The 12,574-nt window shown below is 35.7% G+C and overlaps 1 pseudogene; it reads left to right on the top strand.

The window, feature by feature from the left end:
- The first annotated feature begins 9,144 nt into the window (after positions 1 to 9,144).
- Positions 9,145 to 9,263, top strand: LOC118541512 (U4 spliceosomal RNA; annotated as a pseudogene).
- Positions 9,264 to 12,574: the final 3,311 nt, after the last annotated feature.

Raw genomic sequence — 12,574 nt, 5'->3', positions numbered from 1 at the left:
CCTCTTTGATAAATCAAATTGAACAATTTAAAAATGTACTGAATTATCAGAAGTTAAGATCTCCCTACATATAGTTTAAGCCCACTTACACCTAGTTATTACCTTAACCACTGAGGTTATGGGGGTATACAACTATGGAGAGGTCCTTAGCTAAATGCACATTTAACTGTCACCTTTAGGATGTTCCAGCTGAATACTTTTATCTTGCTTCAGGAATTCTCCATAGACATCAAAATTCTTTAGGGTCTCTGTCTCTATCTCTGTTTCTCTCTCTCTCTCTCTCTCTCTCTCTCTCTCTCTCACACACACACACACACACACACACAGACACACACCCTAGAAGAGCTACACATTACAGAATAGCCCTAAGTAGCTTTTCTCTGGACTTTATAATGTTTACTACTAGTTCTTTAAGTCAAAGACATCTCTCAAGAAAACAGTGTATTCTATCCAAAATTTTGTACCTAAAATGTTTTGGCTCAAACACTTTGATGGCATAGGAGTTAAGGATTCTTTTCTCTCAGCTAATATCCAAGTATATAAGGATGCAAGTATATATAAGAATAAAAGTACAAAAAATCTATGTTGCCATACTTCTTAAAATTTTTTTCTGAGTTTTTCCTTTAAAAATCTTATTTATGGATGTTCAGCAATCAATAAAAGTGTGGTGCACTGTGGTTATCTCTTCCTGATCCTTCAGGCCAATGGTAGGAAGTTCCTCATGGATGGAATTCCACAGACTAGCAAATTCACTGCATCCAGAAAAGAATGGATGTATTGAGATAAGATTTAGTCAGCTCAATTTCATTATCAGATCATCACTGTATTACCAAAGTGTGATTTTATTTTCCAAGGAAGGCATTTAAGGGACATTAAAAACAAAACAAAACAAAAAAACCCTCTATGTTGGAGCCTGTTTCCTAACTTGTTATGGATGATTTATTATTTTTTTACATTCCATTTTTTTGATACTTGACACGTGGTATTGTTGTCATTGTCAAGTTTCAGTCAGCAGAAGGATAGCATATATAATGATCTGAAAGACAAAAGAAGAGTGACTTTAAACTTTCCTTGCAGAGTAAGGTAGCAATTAAATAGTTCCAAGGGCTCCACAAATAATTTTAGGTTTTTGGAAACCTTTTGGATGCTTTAAAATTTACAATGTGAATTGTGTTTCCTTTTGTGATTGTAATAATAAAGTCTAGGATTTTCTATCTTATGCTTCGGGAACAAAGTTCTTTTATTTTTTTTAATGGGTCATAAAACTGGAGTCAAAATTCACTGGAATATTTCACAGGAATCAATGGAAGACAAAATGGATTCCATATCCAGTCTGATCAAATGTCTCTCAAACCTCTTTTTTTTTTTAAGATTTTATTTATTTATTTGACAGAGAGGGAGCATAAGTAGGCAGAGTGACAGGCAGAGGGAGAGGGAGAAGCAGGTTCTCTGCTGAGCAGGGAGCCCGACACCAGGCTCAATCCCAGGACCCTGGGATCATGACCTGAGCTGAAGGCAGCCGCTTAATGGACTGAGCCACCCAGGCGCCCCTGTCTCTCAAACCTCTTACAGAGTCTCTTCTGCTGTGTTGAAAGGACTAATTTTAGAAGGCGATGTAATTATTCTTTATAATCTTGACTTTACAAAAATGAAGAAAGAGACTGAGCCTTTCTATTGTGCTACCAGATGAACACAGAAGTTTTGTCCTGATGGTCAAAAAATTAAAGAATTTTAGAATTGAGAAGAATATTGAGAAAGATGTAGTCAAAAACTTTCTGATTAGTGTGTCTTGGCAAAATACATCAGTTGGAAGTGGCTAGATTAGAAATGTGCCTGAAATGTTGGTGTCCCCTACCTGTGACATTGCAGGGAACGTGGGGTAGCCAGTGACTCTTGGCCAAGTGTTTCTCACACAGAATAGCCTTGTCCAACTATCTCATTTTGCTGTGAAAATAACCCTACTTTCTAAATGTGTCATGAGGAGAAAAAGACTGGGAAAAACTATCTAGGTAATTCCCTCTTTAGTGGTGAAGCTTCTCTGCTCTCTGAATGTTCTTTTAAAAGCTATTTTACAGATACATCATGGATGCATGAATTCATACAAATCCTTTTGAATGTGTTTGTATTTTGATGTTTTTACATATATTTACTTTTATTTACCAACATTGATTCCACTTCTCCCTCTTTCTAACATCACATTTGGGTACCTGCCAATCTCATCCTTATGTCCTACTATATTTGTCTGGGATTATCCCGAAGTGTACCTCTTGGGTTGTGTTCTTATTGGCTTTAAGCCAATCAGATCACCATAGCTGCCTGGTCATAGCAATAGGTCCTAATAAGTCCTCCAATTAGGGTGAACTTGAAGAATTTTGCTGACAATGGTAGTGCACAGACCTCTCAGATGCTTTGTCTGAAATGTCTAAAACCATGTTTACTACCATTAGAGAATAGTAGAAGACAGATTCAAAGCAATGACAAAGATATGAACCTGTAGATCCAACCATAATATAAAGCTAGTCCCATCTTGCAATTTTCAGTTACTTGTATAGATAAGTTTCCTTTTCACCAAGTCACTTTGTTTTACATTTCAGTTCTTTATAAGTAAAATATATTAAAATATGTGATTTTTTATTTCCTGTTAAATTTCTCTTTATTAATAAAGATAGCTTGGGTAGGATTAATGGACCACAACATTATTAAGGGTTGGCTTAAAAATCATATAAGGCAAATATTTTTAAGAATAAGCATCTTGTACCCTGAATAGTCAGTCTTCCTTAGAAGTCTGGGGAGGAACTATAAACCCAAAGGTATGATAGATCAAGTATGGAATATTTTAAAATGTAATTTATATTGTCTACCAGGCTTAGAGCCAAAGCAAGTCATCTGCGTATTTTCCACAACAATTAAACCTGACTAAAATATTAAAGAAAAAGTGGTGAAAGGTAGAATATTCCTGTCAATACTAGACAGGTTCTAAGAACAAACACAAAGAGAGCTATACTCAGAGCCTACTATGAAGTTACCTTGTATGACCTGACTTACCAACTATCAGAAAGGGGAGCTTTGGAGCAGAGTCACAGTAAGCAGGGTGACCAAATATAATTTTAAGCAGAGATGAAGGGAAAAAAAAAAAAAAGCTAGGAATTCCCACAGGCTCTTTTTTTTTTCTCTCTCTCCTTCATATGGAATGGAGAGAAGAAGAGTTCAAACAATGAAGGAATTGAAAAGAGACTCCTGGATTTGTTGATAGGAAGTCATTGATAATGTTAGTAAGAGTAATTTTAAAAGTCAGAACATACTACAGTGAATAAGTGATTCAGATTACTGTGTATACAGTCATGAATGAGCATATGTTCACAGGGCTGAAGGTACTAATAACTCAATTTATCTCTCTGGATACCAAACCTTAAAGAATAATCACAAGAGGATCAAAGTAGAACATTAGTTTTATTATTGACATAAAAATGAACAGTATATCTCAAATATAGGACAGAGAACAAAATGAGTTTTCCTAATATATCCTCAAAAGGCTTGATGTAGGCACCTGTCCATAAGAAAATATGGATTTGTAATGGACACTCCAAACTCCTTATCCAGCCTGTGGATGGTCCAAATCATGGAGGGTCATGATTTTATTTTTAATTAATAGAATTTATTTCTTAGAACAATTTTTGGTTTACAGAAAAAATGAACAGAAAGTAGAGTTCCATATACTCTCTCTCCCTATGTCCCATAACTTCCCCTATTTTTAAAAAAGATTTTATTTATTTATTTGAGAGAGAGAGAGAGAGAGAGAGCAAGTAGGGGGAGGGGCAGAGGCAGAGAATCTGAAGCAGACTCCACGCTGAGCATGGAGCCCAACACGGGGTTCCACCCCACGACCCTGAGATCACAACCCGAGCAGAAATCAAGAGTCCGCTCAATTGACTGAACCAACCAGGCACCCCAAGCTTCCCCCATTTTTACATATTGCGTGGATGTGGTACATTAGTTATAACTGAGAGATCAATATTGATACATTGTTACTAACTATAAAGTCATGGTTTAACTAGGATTTATTTTTGGTGTCAGAGTTCTTTTTTTTTAAGGATTTTTTTTTTATTCATTTGAGAGAGAGAGAGAGCGAGAGAGCAGGACTGGGGGGAGGCAGAGGGAGAGGGAGAAACAGACTTCCCACTAAGCCAGGAGCCTGATGCGGGGCTCAATCCCAGTACCCTGGGATCACGACCTGAGCTGAAGGCAGACGCTTAACCGACTGAGCCACCTAGACACCTTAGTGTCAGAGTTCTATGGGTCTGCCAAATGTATAGCATCCACCATTACAGTATCACATAAATAGTGTCATTGCCCTAAAAATCCCCCATGTATAACCTTTTCATCCCTCCTATCCTCTCTGCCCCCATAACTCTTGGAAAACACTAAATTTTTACTGTCTACATAATTTTGCCTTTTTCAGAATGTCATATAATTGGAATCCAAACATATGAAGCCTTTCAGATTGGCTTCTTTCACTTAGCAATATGTATTTAAGGTTTCCCCATGTATTTTCATTGCTTGATAGCTCATTTATTTTTATTGCTAAACAATATTTTACTGTATGAATGTACTATGGTATACGGTATATATGTACTATATGGTATCCATTCCCCTATTGAAGGACATGTGGTTGCTTCCAATTTTTGGCCATTATGAATAAAGCTGCTACAATCACTCATGTAGGTTTTTGTGGGAGCATATATTTTCATTCATTTGGGTAAATACCTAAGAGTGCAGTTGCTGGATTATATGGTAAGAGTATGATCAATTTTGTAAAAAACTGCCAAACTGTCTTCCAAAGTGTCTATATCCTTTGGCATTCTCATTAACAATGCATAGGAGTTCTTATTGTGCCACATCCTCACCAGCATTTGGTCTTGTTGATGTTTTGGATTTTGGTCCTTCTAATATGTATGTAGTCGTATCTCGTTGTTTAATTTGCAATCCTTTATGACATATGTTGAGCATCTTTCATATGCTTCTTTGCCATCTGTATATCTTCTTTGATGAGGTGTCCATTCAAATCTTTTCTGCCTATTTTTTAATTGAGTTGTTTATTTTCTTTGAGTTTTAAGAGTTCTTTTTATATATTGAATACATGTCTTATATATTTTCAAATATTGTTTCCTACTCTGTAGCATGTACTTTTCATTTTCTTTACAATATCTTTTCTAGAGCAGAAGTTTGTGTGTGTGTGTGTGTGTGTGTGTGTGTGTGTGTTTATGAAGTCCAAATTATACATTTTTACTTTCATGGATCATTCCTTTGTTGTATTCAAAAATCTGTTGCCAAACCCAAGGCCACCTAGATTTTCTCCTACATTATCTTGTAGAAGTATTATAGTTTGCACTTTACATGATTTATTGAGTTAATTGATTTATGGAGTTAATGATGATTTATTGAGTTAATTTTTAAAAAAGATGTAAGGTCAGTGTCAATTCCTTAAATTTTTTGTTTTTTTCATGAGAATGTCCGGTTGTTCCAGGATCATTTGTTGAAAAGATCATTCTTATACTTTGGATTGCCTTTTTTGTGTGTGAAAAGTAAGTTCAATATATTTGAATATATTTGCATAGGTCTATTTTGGGGCTCTATATTTTGTTCTGTTGACCTATTTTTTATTTCTGAAATAGTACAACATTTTTTTGATTTCTGTAGTTTTATAGTTGGTCTTGAAGTTGGGTAGTTTCAGTCCCCTGGGTTCATTCTTCTCATCAATATTCTGTTGGTTGTTTTGCCTTTCCACATAAACTTTAGAATCAGTTTGTTGATATCCACAAAATAATTTTCTGGTCGTTTGAATGGGATTGCGTTGAACCTATAGATCATTTTGAGGAAAACTGACATCTTAATAATATTGAGTCTTTCTATCCATGAACATGGAATATCTTTCCATTTATTTAGATCTTCTTTGATTTCTTTCACTAGTTTATATGGTTTTATTCATATAGGTCTTGTAAATATTTTGTTAGACTTACACCTATGTATTTTAAATTTCTGGTGCTAATGTAATGGTGTTGTGTTTTTATTTCAAGTTGTAACTGCTTGTTGCTGGTAGATAGGAAAACAATGGACTTTTGTGTATTAACCCTGTGTCCTGCAATTTTTCTATAATTGTCATTGCTACTAGGATTTTTTGTTGTTCTTGATTCTTTGCCATTCTCTACATGGACAACTATGTGATGTGTAAACAAAGAGTTTTATTTCTTCCTTCCCCATCTGTATGCATTTTGCTTCCTTTCATTATCTTATTACATTAGCTATAACTTCCAGTACAGTGCAAAATAATAGTGGTGAGAACATTTTTTTTCTTCTGGTCTTTTGAGAAAAAAAATATAGTTTCACACCATTACATATGAAGTAAGCTGTAGGCTTTTGGTAGGTGTTGTCTATCAAGTTGAAAAAGTTCCCCTTATATTCCTAGCTTCCTGAGAGTTTTTACCATGAATGGGTGTTGGATTTTTTTCAAAGACTTTTTCAACATCTACTGGTGTGATAACATGACTTTGGTTCTTTTTTTTTTTTTTTAAGATTTTATTTATTTATTTGAGAGAGAGAATGAGAGAGAGAGAGAGAGAGCATGAGAGGGGGGAGGGTCAGAGGGAGAAGCAAACTCTCTGCTGAGCAGGGAGACTGATGAAGGACTCCATCCTGGAACTGCAGGATCATGACCTGAGCCGAAGGCAGTTGCTTAACCAACTGAGCCATCCAGGCGCCCCATGACTTTGGTTATTTAGCCTATTGATGTAATGGATTACATTAATTTTTGAATATTTAATCTGACCTGCATACCTGGAATAAATCCCACTTGACTGAGGTGTACAATTCTTTCCATGCAACACTGGATTAAATTTACTAAGATATTATTGGGAATTTTTACATAATGTTTATGAAAGATATCGCTGATAGTTTTTCTTTCTTGTGATGTTTTTGTGTAAAGTATTAGGTTAATGCCTCATTAAATGACTTAGGAAATGTTACCTCAGATTTTTATTTCCTGAAAGAGACCATAGAGAACTAGTATCATTAAATATTATAATTCACCAGATAACCCAGATGGACCTGGTACTTTATGTTTTAGAAGATTAATAATCATTGATTCAATTTATTTAATAGATATAGGCCTATTTGGACTATCTCTTTCTCCTTGTGTGAGTTTTGGTAAGTTGTGTCTTTCAAAGAATTGATCTTTTTTCATCCAAGTCACTGAATTTGTGGGCCTAGACTCATACATTATATTACTCCCCCCACCCCAATTTTTTGTGGTAAAATATGCATAACATAAAATTTACCATCATAACCATTTTAAAGTGTACAGTTCAGTAGTATTAAAAACATTCATAATGCTGTGCTACCATCACTACTTTCCATCTCCACAACTCTATCATCTTCTAAAACTGAAGCTCATTAAACAGTCACCCTCAATTCTCCTTTCCCTTAGCCCCTGGAAACCACCATTTTACTTTCTTTTTTTTTTTTTAAGATTTTATTTATTTATTTGACAGAGAGAGACACAGCGAGAGAGGGAACACAAGCAGGGGGAGTGGGAGAGAGAGAAGCAGGCTTCCCGCAGAGCAGGGAGCCCGATGTGGGGCTCGATCCCAGGACCCTGGGATCATGACCTGAGCCGAAGGCAGACGCTTAACGACTGAGCCACCCAGGCGTCCCACCATTTTACTTTCTGTCTCATGATTTTGATTCCTCTAAGTACCTCATATAAGTGGAATCATAAAATATTTGTCTTTTTGTGACTGGCTTATTTCATTTAGCATAATGTCCTCAGGGTTCATCCTTCTGTAGCATATTGCAGAATTTCCTTCCTTTTAGAGGGTGAATAACATTCCACTGTATGTATATACCACATTTTGCTTCTCCATGCATCTGCTGATGGACATTTGGGTTGCTTCCATGTTTTAGTAATTAAGAATAATTTTGCTATTAACATGGTTATACAAATATCTCTTTTTGACCTGGTTTCAACTCTTTTGGGTTTATTCCCAGAAGTAGAATTGCTGGATTATATGATAGTTCTATTTTTAATTTGAGGAACATTATGCTGTTTTCCACAGAAGCTGTATCATTTTACATTTCCACCAATGGTGCATAAAGATTCCAATTTTTCCACATCCTTTCTAACACTTGTTTTCTGTTTTTTGATAGCAGCCATCCTAATGGATTGAGGTGGTATCTCACCGTAGTTTTGATTTGGATTTTCCTAATGACTGGTGATGCAAAGCATCATCTCATGTTTGTTCACCATTTGCATATCTCATTTGAAGAAATGCCTATACAAGTCTTTGCCCATTTTTCAATGCATTTCTGCTTTTGTTATTAAGTTTTAGGAGTTATCTGTATAGTCTATTAATCCCTTATCAAATATATGATTTGTAAATATTTTCCCCATTTTGTGGTTGCCTGTTTGCTTTATTGATAGTCTTTTGATGCACGAAATTTTAAGAATTTTCAAGAAGCCCAATTTGTCTAGTTTTGTTGTTGGCTGCACCTTTGATGTCATAACCAAGAAAACACTGCCAAATCCACTGTCATGAAGCTTTTGTTCTATTTTTCCTCTCTGAGACTTTTATTGTTTTAGCTGTTACATTTAAATGCTTGGTCCATTTTGAGTTAATTTCTTACGTTATTGGGTAAGGGTCCAAATTTAGTCTTTTGCATGTGAATAGCCAGTTTCTCCAGCACCATTTGTTAAAAAGACTGTCCTTTCTCCATTTAATGGTTTTGGTACCCCTATCAAAAATTATTTGACCACATATATATAAGGGATTATTCCTGTCTTTATTCTAGTACCAAACTGTTTTGATTACTGTAGCTTTGTAGTAAGTTTTGAAATCATGAGGTGTTGACTCAGTTTCGTTCTTTTCCAAGATTGTTTAAGCTCTTTGGGGTCCTTTATCCATATGAATTTTAGAATGGATTTTTCTATTTTTTGCAAAAAATGTCACTGGAAACTTGATAGGGATTGCACTGAATCTGAAAATAATTTGGGTAATATTACAAAGTTGGTCTAATCAGGTCTATTTCTAGAGGCAGCAATGGTACCATTAATTGTGGCAGCATCTAGTATCCAATGATTTTGCTGGTGGCATATGCTTTGCACAGTGGCAGTATCGTAGCCAATGAGGTTTATCTGAGGCGCAATTATTGCTAATTGTAATGTCTATACCTAATGAAAGTATTAATTACTAGATCAATTTTGCATTCTAATTTTCAACTCTTTATTCACCAAGTACACTCCAAGCCAGTTTCTTTGAGAATTGTAACAATTCTGAGACTCTCCCCCAAATTTTCTTTTCTTTTTTTTTAAGTAATCTCTCTGCCCAATGTGGGGCTCAAACTCACAACTCTGAGATCAAGAGTTACATGCTCTACTGAGTGAGCCAGCCAGATGCCCCCCCCAAAACTTACTTACTTCTTTCTATTGGAATCATTTTCTATCGCTTGAATCTGTATACCCAGATTGATATAGAAAATGTCGCTTAGGTTTTTTGGAGAGAGGAGTGAGAAGGATTTTGTGATTGATTTCCTCAAAATTTTAGGACTGAAGGCAGTGAAAATACAGCTATTCTTAAGGGTTAAAACTTCAAAAAGACCTCCAATTAAAAGGGGAACCCTCCTACACTGTTGGTGGGAATGCAAGCTGGTGCAGCCACTCTGGAAAACAGTATGGAGGTTCCTCAAAAAGTTGAAAATAGAGTTACCATACGATCCAGCAATTGCACTACTGGGTATTTACCCCAAAGATACAAATGTAGGGATCCGAAGGGGTATGTGCACCCCGATGTTTATAGCAGCAATGTCCACAATAGCCAAACTATGGAAAGAGCCAAGATATCCATCAACAGATGAATGGATAAAGAAGATGTGGTATATATATACAATGGAATATTATGCAGACATCAAAAGGAATGAAATCTTGCCATTTGCAACGATGTGGATGGAACTGGAGGGTATTATGCTGAGCGAAATAAGTCAATCAGAGAAAGATATGTATCATATGACCTCACTGATATGAGGAATTCTTAATCTCAGGAAACAAACAGGGTTGTTGGGAGTGGTGGGGGTGGGAGGGGTGGGGTGGCTGGGTGATAGACATCGGGGAGGGTATGCTATGGTGAGCGCTGTGAATTGTGTAAGACTGTTGAATCACAGACCTGTACCTCTGAAACAAATAATACATTATATGTTAAAAAAAAAAAAAGAAGAAGATAGCAGGAAGGCAAGAATGAAGGGGGGGAAATCAGAGGGGGAGATGAACCATGAAGAGACTATGGACTCTGAGAAACAAACTGAGGGTTCTAGAAGGGAGGGGTGGGGGGATGGGTTAGCCTGGTGATGGGTATTAAAGAGGGCACGTACTGCATGGAGCACTGGGTGTTATACGCAAACAATGAATCATGGAACACTACATCAAAAGCTAATGATGTAATGTATGGTGATTAACATAACATAATAATAATAAAAAAAGAAAAGAAAACCTAAAAAAAAAAAAAGACCTCCAATTAATAGAACAAAAACTAGTCCTATTTTCATATGTGGTCATTTGGAAGGAAACATCCACTGAATATAAAGCCTTGGAGGCAGCCAGGAACTGTTGCTGCAGAGTAAATGAGGGGCAAGATTAATTTCAACAAATGTGGAGGTCTTTGTTTTTTCCCTACTCTAAAAACCGTGGAAAGCTTAAACAAATAAAAATATAAGTCCAGATTTCCATAGCCTTGGCTCATGTCATACACTGACGATCAAAACTTCGTATTACTGTGCTACACTTTTTTTTTGAAGCCATAGTTTTTAGGCAGACTAAAATCAAGCTCACATTTTGATCCTGTGCTTTATTGAGTTTCAAAAGACATTTAAATCCACAGACTCTCCATACGATATGTTCACATTGATTGGCAAAAAAACAGAATGGAGATATTTTGATAATTTAAGTCCTGAACTCTCAAATTTTACTGAAACATACTTAGCAGCTGAAGCAGCTCTTCTTTCCATATTTGATAAGACTTTTCCTTCCCAGTTTGAAGGGTCTGATAATCTAAAAGCAGTAGAGGACCAGAGGCCAATTCTCTTTATTACTAAAACTGGCCATCCTTTGTAATTCCTATTTAATTAAAGTAAAGTTATACTTGTGCTACCTGAAAGAAGTGGGAAGGGTAATTACAGTGTCAAATTTTGAACAAAATAGTATATACTTGCAAAGACAAATGTGTTTTGAGAAAGTATATACAAATTAAAATCACAAGGATACATAAGAAAATTTATGCTGGGTATGTTCAATCAAATATAGAAATGTACAAGTTTTGAAAAAAGTGAAATTATCAGCATGGGATTTCTATCAGATCAAAGTTCTAGCAGGAGCAGCTGGAAGAACATACACTTGTTCCATTCCAATGATTGCTGGAAACTTGGATCTATAATAGATAAACTTAAGTCAAGTAGGCAGAATTCTTTGGCAAATGTACAGGGTAGAATTTAGAGATTTAGATAAGAATATTTTAGTGGAATTATTAAAAGCAATCTATGTACACACTTTCTAACTTTATTGCAGAGGGTCCATAATCATACTTTTCCAGCTAAGTAATGAAAAACATGTTGGTGAAGATAGAGCTGCATCTTTGAAAAGCAGAGACTGATATTGATAGGCCAGGGCTGCTGGTTAAAGATGCCTTAAATGGGTTCTCTCATTTCGGTAGGAATGCTGGTTTCACACTGAGGCATAGCCCAAGTAATGGCATTTCAGTGCTGAAAAAAAGTGAGTTTGGTTTTCATAATGAGAAGGAGGATTTTTTTGTTAATCAGAATGTTCTGGTTTGCAGAAGTTGTTTGTCTTGTGGTCCTAGGACTGACATAGTAAGACAAACCACTAAGTTAATATTAAGTTTTGCATTGGAAAAAACAAAAATTAAATGTGAAAACATAGGTCTGACTTGAGCAGATATAAGAGAATTACAGCTTCTCACCCAATTTCCAAATATGTCAGTTCACAGATCTAATACTTTTTAAATAAAGTGAAGCTCAAGTACTTTTAAAATACAACCTCAAAATAATATGACAAGTATATCTTGTGGATCTTTTCCTCAGAAGTTCCAAAAGGAGGTCAATGACAAGCAGCTATACTTTGGGAAAAAAATTGAGATATCCTTAGTGGATGTTCAATACTGGATATGAGCTAATAGTAATCCCTGGAAAACGGTGGTTTGACAATCATAGTGGTGTCAGATAATTAACGAAATTTTAACCTGAGTCTGCCTCAAAATGGTATGACTGGAAACCCTAATGTCTTCTCATAATTACTTTCCATGTTTCTGCATACTGTATGCAAAAATATGCATGCATGTATGTATCTACTTATTTATTTATATATCTAACAAGTGGCAGAAGTCACAAACCCTACCTTGACACCCTGGCCCACAAAATATGAATTTCCATGGTAAAAATGACCATGTAGAAGGTTCTAGAATGCCTCCTGACCAAAAGAGTAAATAAAAAACAATAGCAACTTTGGAGAAATCACAGAGAT

The sequence above is a fragment of the Halichoerus grypus genome, chromosome 6 (genome assembly GCF_964656455.1).
Source record: "Halichoerus grypus chromosome 6, mHalGry1.hap1.1, whole genome shotgun sequence".
Taxonomy (NCBI): Eukaryota; Metazoa; Chordata; class Mammalia; order Carnivora; family Phocidae; genus Halichoerus; species Halichoerus grypus.
The sequence above is the reverse complement of the archived record's forward strand: the minus strand, read 5'-3'. Positions and strand labels throughout refer to the sequence as shown.